Source organism: Myotis yumanensis, unplaced genomic scaffold, assembly GCF_028538775.1.
Source record: "Myotis yumanensis isolate MYYU_CA2020_CCGP unplaced genomic scaffold, mMyoYum1.0.hap1 SCAF_5, whole genome shotgun sequence".
NCBI classification, from domain to species: Eukaryota; Metazoa; Chordata; class Mammalia; order Chiroptera; family Vespertilionidae; genus Myotis; species Myotis yumanensis.
Window position 1 is genome coordinate 90,821,368 of NW_027223756.1, and position 21,388 is coordinate 90,842,755.

The 21,388-nt window shown below is 49.9% G+C and overlaps 1 protein-coding gene across 3 annotated transcripts in view; it reads right to left on the bottom strand.

The window, feature by feature from the left end:
* The window catches only part of ELL (elongation factor for RNA polymerase II), a 65,227-nt gene that overhangs the window by 27,824 nt on the left and 16,015 nt on the right, over nucleotides 1-21,388 (bottom strand). The window lies entirely within an intron of this gene.

A 21,388-nucleotide genomic window follows, 5' to 3' on the forward strand; every position in this document is an offset into this window, starting at 1 on the left:
GCCGGGACTTAATAGGCGGGTCCATCAGCCACTGGGCTGACGGCTGTGGGCATGTGAGGGAGACAGCTCAGCTAGCTTGGACATGAGGGCCACACATGCAACCCCTTTGTTTACCAGGAGCCTCCTCTTTTGCTGAGAATCTCAAAAGACTCTGCTGTCTGAAGCAGACCCGAGGGGTCACTCCATGCACTAGCACTTATCTCCATGGGATCTGATGCCCCAGAAACCACCCCAAACTTCTGAACACATCACCCCACACTGCTAGGCTGTCAGAAAGGAACATCCAGAGGCCATGGTGCTGTTGAAGCAGGGGTCAGGCTCCTTTCAAAGTAGACTCAGGACCAGCTGACCCGATCCACGACCTTGACCTGACCCCTGCCTAGGCTGCCAGTCAAAGAATGAGAAACATAGCACCCATAAGGGTCTCGTCCTGGCAGGGCCCTTGGAGATACAACATGTAAGTGGCCTTTGCTTGGAATTAGGTTAAAGACATGAAAAGATGGCCACTGAGCAGATGAGAAGGCGCTTAGTGCTGTTACCCATCGATGAAATGCAAACTGTGCGCCTATCAGAATGGCTAAACTGGAAAGACAAACAACACCCTAGCACCCTCGTGCATGGCTGGTGGAAACGCACACTGTGTGGCTGCTGTGGAAAACAGTCTGGCACTTTCTTAAAATGTTAAACACAGAGTTACTCCATGACCCAGCAATTCCACTCCTAGGAATGAATTAGCCAAGAGAAATTAAAGATACGTCCATATGAGAACCTATACAAAAATGTGCACAGCAGAATTATTCTTAGTATCTGAAAAGTAGGAACAATCCAAATGCCCATCAGGTGGCAGACAGAAAAACAAGAGAATACCACCCCAAAATAAAAAGGAACAAACTCCTGATGAACACAATATGGATGAACCTGGAAACCACTGGCTAAGTGAGAGGCAGCAACATATGAGACCATGCACTGTATCAGTCCATTTATATATGCGTCCAGAAAAGGCAAAGCTAAAGAGACAGAAAGCTGATCAGTATGTGCCAGATCAGCAGATCAGGCCCACAGAGGACCTTTACTGAAGACTCAGGGGCTTTGAGCAACAGGCAGGGAGAGATTCCTATCTGTCAGCCATGTTTAACACAAGAGTGATATATGTGGGTAGAAGGGAAGCAGAAGACATGAGAACACCGCAGTACAGGCAATTCAAAGTAGCCTGCCTGTCATTATTACGAGCTCTCTGCTGACACCTCATCATCAAAACCAGGAAGGAAGATTGTTTCTGGCAGAAGGAACAGCAAGTGCAATGCCAGGGCAGAAATTTGGGACATTACAGTGGTAGAGGGCACATGGGTCTTGGCTCTTTTGCCCCCAGATCTCTCAGCCCAGACCTCCGTGCAGGGATTAGCAGGGGCTAACTCAAGCACCGGGTGCGCCATACACACACAGCAAGGTCTTTGAGCTCCAGAGCCCATGGTTACCTGAGGCTGGATTTAGGGTAAGCAGGGAGAGGAACAGGCAGGGTGTGTCTCCTGTGAAGGAACTGCACCAGGACAGCCCTAGTACTCACACATGCTGGTCCACCCTCCTCCAACCACACACTCCCTGTGGGCCATCCAGTGAAGCATTTAACTGGCTTCATAGCTGCCAAGTAACTTCTCTGGAAGACTCTTTTCTTTCAAGGTCACTCATTCCCCAAGGACAATGAGAAGGACACACTTGACATTGGAGAAGTCAGGCAAGAGGCTTAAAAGCCCCCACTTTCTCTGTAATGCTGGGAGGGCCGGCCTCAAGTGCATGTCCCCACACAGCCTGGCTGTCATTGTAGAGCCAGGCTCCTGGCCACATGGGCTTGTCTGGTGTCTCTTCCCTCCAGCAGGACCAAGTCCCTCTCAACAACAGAGTATTTCACTCCTACTCTCACACATGCACTTGGGTGACTCCCCACAGGCTTCCTGTCTAGCCATTAACAATAACAGGTACATCTTTAAAGGGCTGAGGGTAGAAAACTGCCAACCTAGAATTCTATATCCAGTGAAAAGAGAAAGTAAAATAGAGACTTGTCCAGAGAGACAAAAGCCGAGAGTATGTTTACAGCAAATCTGCACTACAAGGAAGGTTCTGGAAGTTCTTCAGGAGGAGGGAGTGACATCAAATGGACATGAGGATCTCACAGACGATGAAGAGCACTGGGCATGGTGAACCCCTCTATGAATATGAAGGAGTAAGTTACATTTCTGTAAAAGATCACTGACAGTCTGAGACACAGATAAGAATAACAAAGTGCAAGATTTGGGCACACACAACCAAATGTGAGAAGGCATGGTGCACACGAAAGGCAGTGGTGGTGGCCGGGCCCAAACTTGTGGGCTCCCAGAAAGTGGGTGTGGCACCAACAGTGTCTTCTGAGCGAGCAGCCAGAGCCCAAATCAGAGGTTCCTTCATGGTAGGACCAGCATCACTCCATCATAGAGGTTCAGGTACTTCCCATGGCAACATGGCCATCATGACCTGGCTGGCTGCTCCCTGCAGGGGCCGACAGCTCATGAGGTTATGGGGGGAGTGTTGCCCTGTTACCTTATCTACGCAGCAGGACAGAAGGCAGCATCCTAGGACCAACAGGATCTGATGCACTGGCCTGGACACTGCCCGTACTCATTTCCCTGTTGCCTCAGCAGCTTCTGGGTCGGCCCTCAGACCAAAATTATCAAGGCACCAGGTAATGTAACGGCCCTGGATACCCCTATGCACTGCACTGCTGCCTCCACGCCTTGGTACCTGAATGGGCTGCACTTCAGGCATCACAACAATGCCCCAAGTCTCCTCAGACCCTCGGGGGAGGGGGAGTTATGTCATTCCCAATGCAGGCTCAAACGTCACACATACCCGCTTTTAAGCCATCCAATGCCGTGTCTCCTGAGCAGCAGGCTAGCCCAGGAGGCCCAGCCCCCACACTGCACCTGTCAGGTCCCCGCATGGCAATGTACCATCTCCCACTAGCCTCAAATGGGATGAAGTTGGGAGCTGCTCAGGACAAGCATCACTGCTGGTGCCGCACATCAGCCAAGCCAGGGAGTAAGCAGGGAGGCCTAGTGGAGCAGGTATTAAGGAGGCCTCAATGCAATGAGGCAGGGAGGTTTGTGCCCTGCAATCATTTGGCCCCCTGGCAGCTCCCTTTTTTTGGGGGGCGGGGGGGTCATGTAGGAAAGACGGCCATTTGTGTGCGAGAAAATGGGGAGCGTACAGGATAGGTGACAGCCAGGAAGCTGGGCGGCCCCATAGGAGGAGGCACAAATGCCTGCCTAAGAACCCTCTCCCATAAGATGGGTCAAGGATGAGAAGGAACTCAAGATGGTCAGAATCCCCTTATCTCTACCCATGGAGAAGAGCCTTAAAGGATGAGGCAATAGGAAGTGGCTTATGAAATCCATGTCCAGGTCCAGCTACAGGTTCACAGAAAGCCAGTGGGTAAGGCACAGAGTTACACTCATGATGGTGGGTGACTCTGCCCCAAAGGACATTTTTGGTTGTCATGACTTGATTAGGAAGGAAGGTATTTCTGGCACCTGGTGGGTGGAGGCAGGAATACTGCCTAGCACCCAGAGTGCATAGGATGACCCCCACAGTAAAGAATGAGCCTGCCCCAGGAGTCAGCAGGCTACGGCTAAGGAGCCCTGAGCTGATCAATGCCATGAGGAAAGCAAGGGGAGAATGATCATCAGGGCAGAACGCGGAAAATTCCATAGGACCAACCTGTTGGTTTCTTCAATAGGTAGATGGCACAAGGGGAAGAATGATGGAGTGCTACAGAGTATCACACACTTGGCATGCACATCACGAGTGGCTCTACATGGCCCTGGCTTGACCCAGACACAGGTGAAGACCCCGTGGAGACAGCTGGCAGGGTGCCAGGGGGTGAGCCTCAGTGCTCTCATGGAGCTGCACTGAGGTTATATCTACAAAAACCAGTCCATATCTGTTAATATTCAATATTGTCATTAAAAGGACATGGGCAAAATGAATAGATATGTGGGATCGTTTTTAAAAATGCTCCTCAGTCCTGGCCGGTGTGGCTGGTTGAGCATTGTCCTGTGCACCGAAAAGTCGACAATTCAATTCCCAGTCAGGGGACATGCCCAGGTTGCAACCTCGATCCCTAGTCAGGGTACATGCAGGAGGCAGCCAATCAATGTTTCTCTTTCACATCGATGTTTCTCTCCCTCTCCCTCTCAAAAAAATCAATAAAAACATATTTTTTTTTAAAAAAATGCTCGGTGAGATGCTCACAGAGGGTGAGGCTGGGTGACGGCTCAGGGAATGTCATTATTCTCTATTCTGTCTATGTGTGAACATACCCATGTGAAAGGTTTAAAATAAAAGTGCACACAGAAAAGACCCCATGGTGCACAAAACAGATCTAGCAAGGACTGGCCCAATCTGGATGCAGCCCTGGGACACCCGACACAGGCTGTGCATGGGAAGCAGCACCCAAGTCCTGAAATGCCCAGTAGACACAGTGTCAACACCGCCCAGGCAGTGCATTCCCTGCTGTATACCTGGCCTGACCCACCCCGTCACCCCCGTAACCCAAAGGTGTCCATGGAAAGTAATAGAAGGAAAAGCATCTGTTCCTCTTTAGAGAGCCTGTGTGATCCTGCAAGGCTAGGCCCTAACCTTCCTGAGTGGAGTGTGGCCAGGAAAGGGGGAGGTGAAGTCTGGAGAAAAGGCCTGGCTGCAGACCTCCTGGCAACTTTCCCCTCCTTTCCAGTAAAGAACAGAGGATTAGGAAATGCCTTTCAGGAACCCTCCCTAACACTTCCTGGCAGGTTCTGAGCGGGACACTGAGAACATGGAGAGTTCAGTGGTGTCTGCGACCATGAGGGGCCATTTCCATGAACCACAGACACGGAGGAAGGTGTGGGATATGTACCCAGAAGGTCAGTCTACTGGATGTGGCCGGCTCAGGGCTGAGCTGGGAAACCTGAACAGGGCCCAAACAGGAGTCCAAGTCAGCCCCTCCCCTTGGCAGCACATTCATCATTATGGACAGACAGACACATATAAGCAAGAAAAGGGACTCCAAGCAGCTACAAACCAGGTGTCAACCAGGACCGACCCACGGGCCAGCACAGCACATGAAGATGCATAGGAAGCTTAGGGAAAAGTTTTTAAGAAACCTTAAGGATTAGAAAAACAAGTGCAAATCACCTGACACTGTGGCCTGCCACCCTCCCACACATTTGTTTTCTTCCTGGGTCAGCAAGTAAACACAGTCAGCATGCTGTACTGGCCATCTTGCTTTCTGCTGGAATTCAGCATGCCCACTGGTACTCCATCCCCACCCCACCCCCATCTCCACTGCTTTCTGTCCCTAATGCCGCACCTTCTCCAGAAGGTCATGTAAATGGAATCACACTGCATTTCTTTTCTGTGGCTGTTGTAACAAATTACCACAAACTTGGTGGTTTAAAACAACAAGTTTAGTCTCTTACAGTCCAGGAGGCCAGAAATCTGAAATCAGTCCGTGGGCCAAAATCCTGCATGGCTGCACTCCTTTCAGAGGCTCAGGGGAGAAGCTTTCCTGCTTCTTCCAAGTTTTGGGACTCCAGGTATCCTTGGCTGAGGCAGAATCACCCCCATCTCTGCCTCTGTGGTCACATCATCTTCTCTTCTTGTCTGTGTCAACTCTCTCTGCCTCTCTCTAAGGTCACTTGGGATTACATTTAGCCTCCCAATATAAAGATCCTTAACTTAATCACATCTGCAAAATCCTTTTTCCATGTGAGGTCACATTCATAGGCTCCAAGGGTTAAGACCTGGACATCTACCGGGGGATCCTTATCTAAGTGACCACACACCACACATTTAGCATAATGCCTTTGACATGAGTCCATGTTACTATCACTGAAGTCCATTCCTATTCCTGCTTGAGTACTAACCACTGTATTATACCAGTGTGCTCATCTATTTGCCGACTGAGGACACTGGGTCATCTCCAGTTCGGGGGACTAATGAGTAAAGCTGCCATAAACATTCATGGACAGGTTTCTGTATGGGCATGAGTTTTCGTTTCACTTGGTGAGCACCCAGGAGTGTGACTGCTAGGTCCTATGATAAATGTATGTGTAACTTCATGAGAAAGTGCCGAACTATCTTCCAGAGTGGCTGCACCATTTGCATTCCCACCAGCAATGAAGGAGGGCTCCAGCTGTTCCCCAACCATGTCAGTATTTAGTGCTGTCAGGTTTTTTATTTGAGCCATTCTGATAGATATGAAGTAATAGCTCCTTGTAGATTATTTTTTTCTTTTCTTTTTTTTGGTTAATCCTCACCTGAGGATATTCTTTTCCATTGATTTTTAGAGAGAGTGGAAGGGAGGGAGGAAGGGGAAGAAGAGGAGAGAAACATATAGATTGGTTGCTTGCCACATGAGCCCCTACTGGGGCTGGGGTTGGAATCTGCAACCCAGGTACGTGCCCTTAACCAGGAATCAAACCCATGACCCTTTGGTGTGCAGGACAACGCTCTAACCACTGAACACCGACCAGGGCTCATTATAGCTTTAATTTGCATTTCCTTAATGACTAATAACATGGACAATCTTTACATGGACTAATATGTCATTCTTATATATTCTTTGATGAAACTGCACAAATCTCTAACATATTTTTAAAAACTGGGTCATTTTCCTATCATCAGATTTGGAGAGTTTTGGAGAGATTTTGATTGTTGTTTTTTTAATATTATTTTTATCGATTTCAGAGAGAAAGGGAGAGGGAGAAAGAGAGAGAAACATCAATGATGTGAGAGAATCATCAATCAGCCACCTCCTGCACACCTCCCACTAGAGATCGAGCCTGTAACCCGGGCATGTGCCCTGACCAGGAATTGAACTGTGACCTCCTGGTTCACAGGTTGATGCTCAACCACTGAGCAACACTGGCCAGGCTGAAGAATTCTTTATATATTCTAGAGCTATATCAGGTGAGTTTTGCAAAGATTCTCTCCCAGTCCATGGCTTGTCTTTCATTCTCTTACATGGCATTCTTCAAAAAACCAGAAGTTCTTAAATCTGATGAAGTGGCATTTATCAATTTTTCTTTTATGGTGTCATAGCTGCCCCCCCCCCCCCGTTTTTTTTTAAAATATTTCTATTAAAATCTAATTCTTACCAACTTCCCTCTCCTCTCTCAAAAAGAAGCTCCAGGGAGTTCTGACCCCATCCAGTGCCTATCTCCTCCACACCTGCCCCACTGAACGGTCTCTCAGATTCCCATGTCTGTGCTCCCTGCATGCCTACCTCCCTGTGCAAGGTTTGCAGACATAGTCTGGTTTCAGTGTGACGACCCCTGTGGGGTGGGGTAGTGGGGTCCTCGAATCCCAACACCCACCCCTCACCCTGAGCTGCAATATGTGCTGCCCTGAGGTCCACACATACATTTGGCCAACAAGTAAGGCCTGGGCCACAAGGGAAGAAGACACCTCTCTCCCACGCCCCCGTCGGTCCCCTCTGTCCCTCATATAGGTCCACAAGATGACCACCCCAGGGGCCCAAAGTGGAGAGTCTACAGACAGGCACTGAGCAGATCAGAGTACAGGGGACGGTAGTGTGCAGAGAGTACAAAGGGACCCCAGGACCCTCCTCAGTTAAGGAAGCACAGGCCCTCTGCCACTTTGGGATTTATCTTTCCCCTGACTGCCTTTCCTTCCATATCAATGGGGTCATATTGCTTCAGATACTCTTTTTTTTTTATACATTTTTATTGATTTCATAGAGGAGAGGAGAGGGAGAGATAGAAATATCAATGACACCTTAGCCAGTTTGGCTCAGTGGATAGTGCGTCAGCCTGTGGACTCAAGGGTACTGGGTTCGATTCCTGGTCAAGAGTAAGTACCTGGGCCCAGCCAGTGTGACTCAGTGGTTGAACGTCGACCTATGAACCAGGAAGTCAGGGCACATGCCCGATTGCAAACTCTATCCCCAGTGTGGGGGGCATGCAGGAGGCAGCCAATCAGTGATTCTCTCTCATCATTGATGTTTTTATCTCTCTCTCCCTCTCCCTTCCTCTCTGAAATCAATAAAACTTTATTAAAAATGAATAATTAAAAAAAAAAAAAGAGTAGGTACGTGGGTTGCAGGTTCCTTCCCCAGCCCTGGTCAGGGCGCATGCGGGAAGCAACTAATAGATGTCTCTCTCTCACATTGATGTTTCTTTCTCTCTCCCCCCCCCCCTTTTCTTCCTCCACTCTCATAAATAAATGAATAAATAAATAAATAAATAAAATATCTTTGGTGAGAATTAACACACACACACACACACACACACACACACACACAAAGTAACTGGTCTTGGCTCAAACTGACAAAATAAGCTTCAGGTATTTTCCTAAAAGCTGACCCCTTCCCTCCCTCCGCCCCCACAAGAAACCAGGAGGCAGTGGAGCTCTGCTGAGCAAAGGAGTGAAGGTATTCTCATTTGTAATCACATGGCAGCCACCAGCTTCACTATATTCATTACTGACAGGACACTGTGCCACTGTCTGCTTTCCACATTGTCACATGGCTTAGCAATGTCCTTGCATTGCTCTCCCTCCTGTGTGGAGACTGGTACACAGCAGAACCGCCTGTCTTGTCAGCTACCTTTAATCTGGAAGTTCCTCAGCTGTTCTTTGTCATTTTAGGACACTGACATTTTATTTTATTTATTTATTTAAATATATTTTTTATTGATTTCAGAGAAGGGAGAGGAACACACAGTGTTTCAGCTATATGCCTCGAGGTGACGACTGTAGCCCAAGAAGCACCCCAGGCAGAAGCCCTTGGGGTCTGTCTGCCCACAGTGGGCTGTTAACACTGACCATCTGGGCAGGGCTACTCTATTCAGCTGCCTTCTCCTCAAGCAGCTGACAGCAGATGCCTATTCCCCATGTGTAGCCCAGGCTCAGCCCCGCTGTCCACAGCTTCACAGTGGTGGCCATAAAATGCAGTTCCTATCTCTGCTGGCCTCAGCATCCAGTGTAAGCAGGAGTCCTACCTTCTCCTACTACACTTATTTACATGTCTACGGTAACATCGGCAGTGTGATGGTAAATTGTGTCAACTGGGCCATGGAACCCAGTTCTTTGGTCAAATAGCAGTCTAGATGTTGGGTGAAAGAGTTTCTTAGTGCCCTAACCGGTTTGGCTCAGTGGATAGAGCATCGGCCTGCGGACTCAAGGGTCCCAGGTTCGATTCCGGTCAAGGGCATGTACATGTGGGCACATCCCCAGTAGGGGGTGTGCAAGAGGCAGCTGATCGATGTTTCTAACTCGCTATCCTCTCCCTTCCTCTCTGTAAAAAATCAATAGAATATAATAAAAATACATCCTTTAAAAAAAAGTTTTTTACATGAGATTAACATTTAAACCAACATACTCTGAGTAAAGCAGATTACCCTCCAAGTGGGTGGGCTTCATCCAATCAGTAAAAGGCCTTAAGAGAAAAAGATCAAGGTGCCCTGGAGGAGAAAGAAGGTATCTATAGACCTTTGGACTATAGATACATCAGCCTCTCTCCAGCCTGTCAGTCTGCCCTACAGATTTCTGACTTCTCAACATCCGTGATCGCATGAGTCAATTCCTTAAAATAAGTCTCCCCTCCTCAAATTGTTTCTGTTTCTCTGGAAAAGCCTAATTCAGACAGACTCAGAAACTGCCTTTTGCAATGGTCTTAAATGCATTACAGTTCTTAATTATAGTGCCAGGGCTCTTGGCACTGGCTCTCGACCCAACCCTGCCCTTCTCTGAACCCTCTGAAATTATGGCACCACAAGAGGCTCCAGGTTCCACTTGGCCTGCTCCAGCCACAGCCATACAGTCACCTGCCTCTCAGAGGAACCTTGTTTCAAGACTGAGACTCAGAAGTGTCCTCATCCGTCATAGCAGCTTTCAGAGGCCCCCTGCTCAGGACAGCTCCTAAGGGCCCCTGCATTGGAGGAAGTCCACAGGACACGCCTCAAACTTGAGCTGTCCTTGAATTGGGGTAGGAAGAAAAAACACATCTATTTCCACCAACTGAAACTTAGAATTGCCTTAGTTACAAATACAGGCAACAAACTATAGCAGTGTGAGTGGCATCAACTCTAGTATGCTTTAGCACATAAAAGGCTAGTTGAGCAAATGTCTTCAAAAACCATTTTTGTTCAACACTATTTCAAAATTACAGAAATTAGATTTGCTGCTAAATCTAATCATTTAAGACATTAATATGGTAATTTTAAAAATATATTTTTTTATTTATTTCAGAGAGGAAGGGAGAGGGAGGTAGAAACATCAATGAGAGAGAATCATTGATCAGCTGCCTCCTGCACACCCTACTACTGGGGACCGAGTCTGCAACCTGGGCATGTGCCCTGACCAGGAATAAAACCAGCAACCTCTTGGTGCATGGGACAATGCCCAACCACTGAACCACACCGGCTGGTCAATGATAAATTTGTTACAAGGCCACACATTTCATTTTAATATTTCACTCATTCTCTGTGTAGTACATTTCCTTGGTAATCTATATATATATAAAAGCCTAATATGCAAACTGTCCCCTTGGGAGTTTGACTGGGAGACCGCAGTTCGACAGGGAGACTGGGAGTTCGATCACTCTCTATGACATGCACTGACCACTAGGGGGCGGCGCAGAACGAAGGAAGGCCCTGGACAGCAGCCAGCAGCCAGGGAAGGGAGGCCCTGGCCGGCAGCGGAAGGCCCTGATCAGCCCTGATCACTGGCCCTGATCACTCTACCTGTGTACAGATTTCATGCACCAGGCCTCTAGTTATATATATTTTAGGTATCAAAGAGGAGATCCATGCCCAGAAAGGGCCATGGTCCCTGTCTAGAACCCATGGACTTACTGGGAGCTACCTCAAATGGAGTTTGGCCATGAGTGGCCAGACTAGAAAAGTGCTTATAAGTCACTGGAGTTTAAAAAAAAAAAAAATTAGCCCCCATAAATCCACTGTTTCTGAACCAATATTTACTCTTGGCCTCAGAAAGTCGGGGTGAGGACTCACCAGAAAAGCCACGTAAAGTGCTAGCTCAGTTATGGAACATCAGCACCCCAACCCCCAAGTACTGCTGGGACTGATGTGCACAATGCTTCCTAGCGCCCACAGGGGTGGGGTCGGGGATCTCCATGCAACCAAATTCTGGAGCACTTGGTTCCAGTTATTTAAAATGCCATTATTATGGTGCACGTGGGCACAGAAGACATCACATGACTGAGAGAACACTTGGACATGAATGCCTCCTCTCCAGGCATGTCTAGAACCCCTACCTGGATCCCACCTGGCCTCTTGAACCTCCCCTTCCCACTCTGGACACCCTTCTCCAGCGTCCGGTGGCCTCCCCCAACCCCTGCACATTCCAGGCACACGCTGTTTTCCCTGGAACAGCTGTCACTCCTGTCTCATCTCCCAATACCGGACAGGGAACACCTCCATCAGACAGGCTGAGATGATAGCAAGAGAGGCTAAGTACATGCCCCCAGCTCCCATGACCCTCCTAAGAGCCCCTATAATCCCCAAAATAAAAAGATGGCTCTGAGCACCTTAGAGCACAGGGCGTACACACAGTGACCTGGCCAGGCTACTCCTGACTAAATGTAGTGTGTAAAGCCAAGAGGGTTGAACTGAAGCTGCCTTAGTCCTCCACATGGAGACCAGAACTTGACAGTAACCAAGAAAGAAGGGGGTGCTTTTGCTAGTTAGGACAATTTCTACAAGTCCAGGGATTTATCTGAGAAATCAGAAAGGAAAGAGGCAGCTCAGAGACCAGGGTGATAAGCAGGAGCCACTATCACCAGAGTGGTCACCAGATTGGTCACCAGACTGTGCTGGGAAGCTCTGTCTGGCACCCTCTAGAAAAGACCCTCTCTGTACTGGGGTCTGTGGAGCTCACTCGGATTTTGGCAGCATGATGACACCTCTGTCCTCTCCCAGGCCAAGGCTGCTGGCCAGAGCAGAGAGGGCCTGGCTTCCCAAATGCAGGCGTGGCACTTCAGCTTGGCCAGAAAACAAAGACCATTAAATGAGAATACAGCGGCCCACTCAGGAGGATGGAATGATAAGAATATGGCATATTTTTCTTTTTTTAAAAAAATAGATTTGTATTGATTTCAGAGAGAAAGGGAGAGGGAAAGACAGGAACATCAACAATGAGAGAGAATCGATTGCCTGCCTCCTACACGCCCCCCTATTGGGAAACAAGCCCGCAACCCAGGCATGTGCCCTTGACCGGAATCAAACCTGGAACCCTTCAGTCCACAGGCCAACGCTCTATCCACTGAACCAAACCGGCTACAGCTAAGGCATATTTTTCTATCTCTAACCTATCCAGTTTGATCCAATGGGCAAGGTAAGCAGGATGGCCACAGCTGGATGGATCCATGGCCCCACAGACAGAGGAAGAGACCCACTGGCTACCTGGTCCCGGGGAAATGCCTCCTTTCACCCTGCAGCCTTGGAAAGGTCTGCTGGGTCACTGCCCACTCTTCACAGCTCTTTGCTCTAGTCCCAGCACACAGGTGCTAGTGGGGTTGTCCTGAAGACCCAACACATCCTGAGAGGTAACCTGAGACAGTGAGGCTACATCCAGGTGACAGCCAGTCTTCCTGGGCTTGAGAATAAAAAACAAAACAAAAAAAAACTAGGTCAGATGTGAGAAACAACTTTAAAAAAAATGTTTTTATTGGTTTCAGAGACAGGAAGGGAGAGGGAAAAAGAGATAGAAACATCAATGATGAAAGAGCATCATTGACTGAATGCCTCCCACACAGTCCCCACTGGAGCCCACAACAAGGGCATGTTGCCCTGACCAGGAATCCAACTATGACCTTCTGGTTCATAGGTTGACACTCAACCACTGAGCCACACAGGCCAGGCATGAGAAACAACCTTTTAAAACATTACTCAAAAGGTACAGTCTGTGTAGGGGGAGACAGGAAGGCAGCCCTAGTGACAGAAGGAGGCCTCTCATGGTAGCCTTGACTCCAAATCTTCCCAATGAGCACACATCACTTCAGAAACACGAAACATCCAGGAGGCAAGATCAAGTCTCCTACTCATCAACCCAGATCATCAAAACCATTTTACTTCAGGCCTGAAATTTGGTTTCAGGAGCAGCTTCTGATCTGAGTCATCACGGAAGTGGAACCTGGCAGGACTCCAGGCTCAGAGGACCAGAGTTAAATTCAGGAATGGAAAACAGACTGCCTTATCAATCGAGGTGTCTCTCTCCCTCCCTTCTACTCTTTCTTTTTTTTTTTTTTTTTAAATATATTTTATTGATTTTCTTACAGAGAGGAAGGGAGAGGGATAGAGAGTTAGAAACATCGATGAGAGAGAAACATCGATCAGCTGCCTCTTGCACATCTCCTACTGGGGATGTGCCCGCAACCCAGGTACATGCCCTTGACCGGAATCGAACCTGGGACCTTTCAGTCCGCAGGCCGACGCTCTATCCACTGAGCCAAACCGGTTTCGGCCCTTCTACTCTTTCTAAAATCAATGGGGAAAAATATCTTCAGGTGAGGACTAACAAAAAAGAAACCAGACTGCCTTGCTGGCGCTGGACAGTTGCATGGATCGGCAGTGAGAATGTCCAGTACAATCCAAATCCTTTTTAGACTTCTGGGCCAGGAGCCTAGAATCACCCAGAGTAACAGGTCAGGTTAACTCTGGGGGACCTGTATGGTTCTTATCATGGCCCGTGGCTGCCCCATTGCAGGCGCTAAGGTCCAGGGGTCCTTCCTCCACACCAGCCCAGGCCACTCAACCCCAACCCAGACCTGGGAAGGGTCAGGCCTTGCTTGAAAGCTGAGGCAGCACCTGGTGTTCCCTCCTCTCCTTACAGGAGATTGGGCGCACCTGCCTGGCCTCCACATCAAACAGCTGGTCCCAGCAGGGATGGGAAGCAGGGGTTAAAGAGCAAGAATGATGCACTGGGGCCACTGGCAGCTGCTGGGAACTGAGAGCAAAACTTCTGAAGCTGCGATCACAAGATTCACTTCTGCTTTAGAATCTGCCATTTAAAAGCTGTGTGACCTGAGTCAGACACTTAACTTCTCTGGCTTTAGTCACTTGGGGCTGGTGACCTACTCACTTACCTCTGGAACAAGGTACAAACAGTGCAAACCAGCTCTGCCACTCAGGTGGCCTCCAGCTCTGGCCTCTATGTTTCAGAACATTGGAAAATACAACATTGCCACATTCTTCAAAAAACAAAAATCCCTGACATGTGCCAGGAGGCAAGACCACCAGGGTCAGGGAAACCACCCTTAAGTGGCAATATGGCCTGTACTAGTGATGGACACAATGCCTGCGCTGGTCGGTTTTCACATCTGTGAAATGGGAATGACTCCGACCCTGCGAGGTTATCTACTCAACCCTAAGGGGTGTTCCGGGGGTAACCATGGCCCCGGAACCTCACTGTGTCTGCTCTCCCACCAGGGTAACAAACAAAACACAGGGGACAGGGACACTGGGCACAACAGGAGGCTGCGGCCTAACTGCCCTGCTCGAAGAGATGCAGCCATGGGCTCAAACACAAAATATATGTGAACTGACTTTGGGAACTGTCAGGGGCCATAGAGTGCAGTACTTTCCAATTCACAGCATAGCTTGTGTGTTTTCACTAATGTGTCACAAGGTAACTAAAGCAAACCCAAGACCTTGGAAACCAGCCTGACAACACGGCCCAAGAGCTTCAAAGCCACTGGCCAACTGGGTCCACAGTCATGCTCAAGAAAATGACAAATGGGCAGCTCGGTGCCAACTCTGCATATTCAATTCCCCAGAGCAGAGCTTATGGGGACACCAGGACAATTTCCAGAGGCCAACTCGGGCCAAAACTTCCCAGTGGGAGAGGCGATCTTGTTTGGTTAGGAGTGCGGTGGGTCAGGCCTGGGAGAAGGAACAACCTCACACGCTCCACCAGCAGACAGCACTCAGGAGGCAGTGAGAGCGCCCAAGGGCCAACCCATGCTAAAGTGAGCCCCATTAAAAGACAGGCAACCCAACAGAAAATGGTGACAATACCACATAGATAAAAGATAGAGCACACAAGAGTCACTTGGCTAAAACACACAAGAAGCCACTAGGAAAACACATATGAGAGTGAGACATGGTTTTTGACCAACACTACCACAAAGTTAGGAAGAATCACTTAATCCAGAGTGCGAGATAAAATGGGAAAGGTGCAGAGATTTGGCAGAGATAGGAGGAACCGTCAGCCACTGTTCGGGGGAAGAGGAGAATAAGGCAGGACTCATGGGTAGCACCTCAGAGCTGGGCCCTCCCTCAGCTACGTGTGGTCCGGCTAGGCAAGCATTCTGGGCCAGGGGCCAGCTGCGCAGGGGAGCTGGCAAGATAGACAGGAGTCACGGGCATGGACTTCGGCAGGATGTGCACAGGGAGCGCAATCCCAGGCACTTCCTGCTGGTCTGTCTGACACACCTGGCTGGTGCCCAAAGGCTGGCTGCACCGTGTAAAAGCAAAACAAAATCGGAAAGCACTGATCCAGAAAGGGAAGGCCAGTCAAATTCACGACTCACAACTAAGGCCTGGCACGCGCCAGGCCCTCCCCTGAAACCTCTGTCCTTGGGGAGCGCACTGTTTGGTGAACAGGAAGTGGGGGAGGCAGTGAAGACTGACACTGGACAGGGGACTTCCAAAGAAAGGCCCTTAGCAGTTGAGAGGTCACCAGAACCTGAGTAATGGGGTCCCCGGTATCCCATGAGGGTGGTTTGAGCCTGGGAGATGCAAGATCAGGAATTAGGAATCACACATCACAGCCAATGAGCATAGCCCAGTGGCACCGCCATCTGGCTGGCCCAGACAAGGGGTTTGTAACAGGTAGAAGAAGCCCCACGTTAGGCCATCAAATACCTCAGAGTTCTGTGGGACAGGAAGGTCCTAAGAGTGGCCCGTCACTGAGGCTCAATCCTTCCCATTAAGGACCCACACACTCAGAGACAAATGAAGGCTCCAGGACAGCAGGGAACCCAGCAAACAGACATAGCCACATTGGGGTGATGGCCATAAGAACACAGGGCAGGCTCTGTGGCTGTGGGTGCAGAGAGGCTTCCGGGAACCGTGACCACAAGCAGAGTGTCATCAATGCTGACAAAGCGCTTTCTGTGGGTTGTGGGCGTGACAGGAGTGAGTCAGGAGGGGACAGAGGGCACCCCAGGTGAGGACAAGGCACCTGGGGAGGGAGAGGGACAGGCCTGTATCAACTGTGACCCTTGCTCAGGTGGAGGCACCAGCAAACAGTGGGCACATGGCACTGCATTTCAGTCCCTGGCTGATGGGAGCCCAGTCGCTGTGCAGATGGGCCAGGCAGTGGAGGGCTGAGGAAGGTGGGAGGCTCTCTGGATGGATCTGCCTGCGTGGGCTGACTGATGTGACTCTGTTCTGTTTTTTTAAATGCAATCTTGTGACTCTCTGGGTAACAAACTCTGAAGGCACATCCTGAGTGAAAACAATGACATGAGGCTCACTCTTCTGAATTTCCCCTATATTTTCTGCAAACTTCAGGATTCCTCATGGACTCCTGTATAAAACTGCTGTGTACGTGTGTTTTTTCGCACATTCATCTGTGATGGGGCAGAAGAAGCAGCAGCTACAGACTCCAAAATCCTCAGGGCTGGGAACGGATTTTCAAAGCAGCTACCTTCATCCCTCCAGAATTGGCCAATCTACAGAGCTCAGACTCTGAACCTTCTGACCCCACCTGTCAGGCCTGTCACCCCAGCACCACCCACAGGGTTAATCAATGGATGAATAAGAAACAACGAAAAACATAAGACCCAACTTTATTTTTTTCTTCTATCATTTTCTTTTATGTTGTTTTGTTGTTGTTTTCAAGGCTCAACTTTAAACAAATGGAGCTGTCCAGGTTACATCACTCCAGGCATCATCGTGGCTAAAGCCCAGTGGTGTCTTGTATGTGCTGTGTTCCCACTCCCCACCTCTAGCATGTCCTGATAGCTATCATGAGAAATGCTCCTTATGTGGGAACCCACCCACTCTGGGAAACCCTGCACACCACCAAGTCCCTATACCAGTTGACAGGCCCTGAGGGCCCCCACAGACCTGTAGCCTTGAGCTCTCAAAGAGCCAGCTGGTCTGGGGTCTGTGATGCATATACCTAGGAGACCCTTGGCCCAAGGCTCCAACAGAGGAGCAAACTCCTACCTTTCAGAGTCACCTCAGGCCTTGACTATATTCCTGGACAGCTGAGGGTGCACAAAGAAGGAAGGCACAGAGCCCACAACGTAAGAATGAACCCCACACAGCACAGGGGAAAACTGAGAGCCAGAGGATGGCGCCACTGTTCAGCCAGTCCCCTAGCCTCACTACCCTCACTTTGCAGCTGCTCAGCCCACGTGCAGTCAACACCAGTGAGGGTTTAGAATCAATAAGGCCTACTACCCTCAGCTCTGGCCCATCAGAGAGACAACTGATGGGCATCTGGATCCTCAGTGTCTAGGCCCCCTGGGTGCCACATGAATGCAAGACAGTGGACAGCCTTCTCAGGTCTTCAGGCTGGCTCAGAACTAGCTCCAGCTTGGCCACCTTGAGACCTGGACCCTGCTCTCTCTAATGACTTGCCTACAGCATCTCTAAACTCACTAGCCCCCCCGGAGCCACACAATAGCAGAAGGATGCCCATGCCTATAGCAAGTGGTGTGCTTACTCCTGAATGCTGAGCCCCAGAAATAGCACCGGGAGCCCTGAGAAGAGGGCATGGAGGTAGGTGTCACATCCACTCAGATTGGCCACTCATCAAGGCTGAACTGTGATGTGCCCAGCAGATCACACTTGGCAATTCCTGTCACCTGAAAGCATCCAGGCCCCAGTGAGTTCACGGTGAGAGACCAAGACCAGGAAGAGGAGAGGCAGCAGGAGGATCCATGTGAAGATGCCTGGATGAAGTGGATCAGACCACAGCTCTGGGGCACCCTTCAACCCAGGGAGAAGGGGGTTCAAAGCTTTATGCCTTCCTAGCACAGTGTCAGCCGAACTTCTTTTGCCGGCCTGTGAGCCTGCACACCCAGGCACTGGTAGACTGGTTCATTGGCCCCATTCTCACCCAGGCTCACCCAAAGGGGCCATCAACCTCTCCTGCTCAGAGACAAGGAGGAAGCGTCACCAAAGACATGCTAGATGTCAGGGCTAAGAGAAGGGAGGGCCTCATATCAATCCTATACTCTAGGCCAGAAGCCACTTGAAAATAGTTCTTAACGCAGCTCCACTTGCTGACACAGATTACCGGGTTAGTGGGTCTACTCTCAAGTCCCTCAACCAGTGGGACCCTGTGCACAGGTAAGGGAGCCAGCACAGCCTGGTCCCAACCCCAGAGTAGATTGGAAACAAGCTGGACACAGGCACCCAGTGCTGGCTGTCCTCATCCCACTTGCCAGATCCACTCTGAGCAGAGCGTATTTCTCTGGAACAAGCAGACATCTACAAGCATCCAACACCAAAAATAGTGCAACCAGGGGAGAAACACACTCCTCCTGAGTCCTGCTCCTGCCTCAGACATCTCCCCACAGTTCCCCAACCTCAGCACTGAGACACACACACACCCCCTTCCGCCCCATCTCCCTGCCCAACCTATAGCGGTTCAACAGTCCCACCGATTCTGAAAAGGGAGAGACAACATCAAAAGATTAAAAAGAGCAAATCATGCTATTTCTTCAGACAGAGCCCAGAAACCGCAGCCCCTTGGCAGGGAGGCCTGCCTGAAAAGCCCTTCCCCATGTCTTCCAGGCCACTGGTATCTAACTCAGAATCTATCTACAGATGGCACTCATCCCAAGCTGAGAAAGCTCCAGAAGCTTTTCAACGAAGCCTCCTAGCCCATAGAGCGCTCACTCCTGGGCAGTAGGAGATGCCGGCTGCACACTGTCATCATTATAAGAGCCCCATCTGAAGCCACCGTCATCTAATTATTCCTCATGCCATGAAGTGCATGTTCAAAGACACCATGAGAACAACCAATCCTTACTGGGCACAATCCCCCCTTGAAAGATGACCCTGACCCCGCAGTATGCCATGGAGCTGAGGCCAGGGGCTAGGAGACATGGGCCACAGCTTGACTGGAATCAGAGGCAGATGTTTGCCCGCCCAGCTCCAGCAGAGACTTACACGCAGGCCCTGTTTTCAGAGTTCACCAGCAGGTCACAAATAGAAAGGCAGGCCTACTGGAAGCTATGCCAGCCTTGATGCAGTGCCGAGAAGTGCTTCCGAGAAACCCAAGGGATTGAACAGGGCGGGAAGAATTCACATCTGCATGAAATCGGAGGGAGACAGCCAGCCAGCCTCAGAGTAGGTGCCCTCAGAGATGAGGTTCAATTGAATCTATGCCGACCATGTGAACTGGGTCAGCCACCATCGTCAAGGCATCCCACCAGTGAAATGTCTCGGTCCCACACTGCAATGCGATGGCAAGTTGCCTGCCAGGGCTCCTGGGACCACACACCACTGCATGAGGGCCAGGGGTTCCTAGAACAGCCCATTCCACTAACACACTGAGTCCTCATGTCCCACACTCATCCCAACACTCCAGACCAGCAAACTGTAAGCTATTTCTGTAAAGGGCCAGAGAGTCAGTATCTCAGGCTTTGAGAGCCAGTCAGTTGCAAAGACTCCCTAGGGGCCTCAAATGCAGCCACAGATGTCCCAATAAAACGCTATTTACAAACACAGGCAGTGGACCAGATTTGCCCCTCCAGCCATGGTTGACCGACTCATTTTATTTTTTTTTTAAATATATTTTATTTATTTTTTACAGAGAGGAAGGGAGAGAGATAGAGAGTTAGAAACATCGATGAGAGAGAAACATCGATCAGCTGCCTCCTGCACATCCCCCACCGGGGATGTGCCCGCAACCAAGGTACATGCCCTTGACCGAAATCGAACCCGGGACCCTTCAGTCCGCAGGCCAACGCTCTATCCACTGAGCCAAACCGGTTCTGGCCCGACTCATTTTAGACTCTAAGGCTGACAACTTAAAAAAGAATGCTTCATACAGTCCATCAGTATCCTGATCCAATTCTGTCCTTCTAGCACTACAATGAACATGCTGAAAGCCTTGGTTTGGGGGGCCCACAACTATAGCAGCAACACTGAGCACAGCAGACTCGGCTCTTTTGGAGGCAAAAAGAGGCCCGTGAGATCTACCACTAATCCCATAGGGAAAGAGAGCAGCCAGGAGGGGAACTAGGCATGGGATCTCTGTCAGGACCTGGAGAGCAAAACACAGAGAGGCCACAGGCAAGAAGTCCCAGTCAAGAAGGAAATCACACTGAGCTCACCAGCTCTTGCCTCTGCAAGCCAGGCTGTCCTGATGCAGTGGTCATTCTCCTTGTTGTAATGCTGGGCTGGAACCCTTAAACCACCCCTCCAGATGGGTAGAGCCACAAGGTCCACAGCAGGAAGATGAATTTCCCCCAAAAAATCACTTTTAAAAAAGGCCCCTAAGCTTGTTTGGCTCAGTGGATAGAGCGTCAGCCTGCAGACTGAAGGGTCCTGGGTTCAATTCCGGTCAAGGGCACATGCCCAGGTTGTGGGCTCGATCCCCAATAGGGGGAGGCAGCCAATCATTGATTCCCTCTCATCATTGATGTTTCGATCTCTCCCTCTCCCTTCTTCTCTAAAATCAACAAAAATATATTTAAAAAACAAAAAAAGGAAACAGGAACCTCCCAATCCACTTGCCCTCCTCAAGGCAGTGGAAGAAGGGAAGCCACCCAGAACCCTGTGGGTCCTGGCAGCACTGCCCCCACTAGAAAGAATGGCATGAGGGGGCGACCACCCTTAAATCAGCCTACTTTGGACTACAGCCTGAAGACAGGCATGAGACCTGTGCAGGAGGGGGAGGGGCAGGAGGACAGGAGCAAGGCACACCCTCCCCTGCTGAAGGTGCCAAGTGGGCTACATCTGCCCATAGGGCCAGAGGAAATTCCAGGACAATGGCACAGCTACTGCCTACCCAGTAACCCCCAAAGGGCAGTTCTTGACCTGCAGGGCTTCCAGGCCATTCCCACCTGGAAGAAAGCCCATTTTCTACACCAGTCACCTTGTAATCCACAGGGGACACAGAAAGCTAAACCTAAAGTATAGATTCTGCCCCATCTGAACTATTGACCATTAATTAACCTCAGGTGACTGCAGGACGGAGCCCAGCCCCCTCCATCACCCTCTGGACCGTTGTTGTTGTCTTGTGTGTGTGTTTTGGGGGGAGGGGGAGAGACACAAGTCCTGCTACTGGAAGAGTAAGAAGGTGATAAAGGCTGGGGAGCATGAGACACCCAAGGCAAAGCCCATGTCACCCCTGCTTCCCCAGCTCTCAG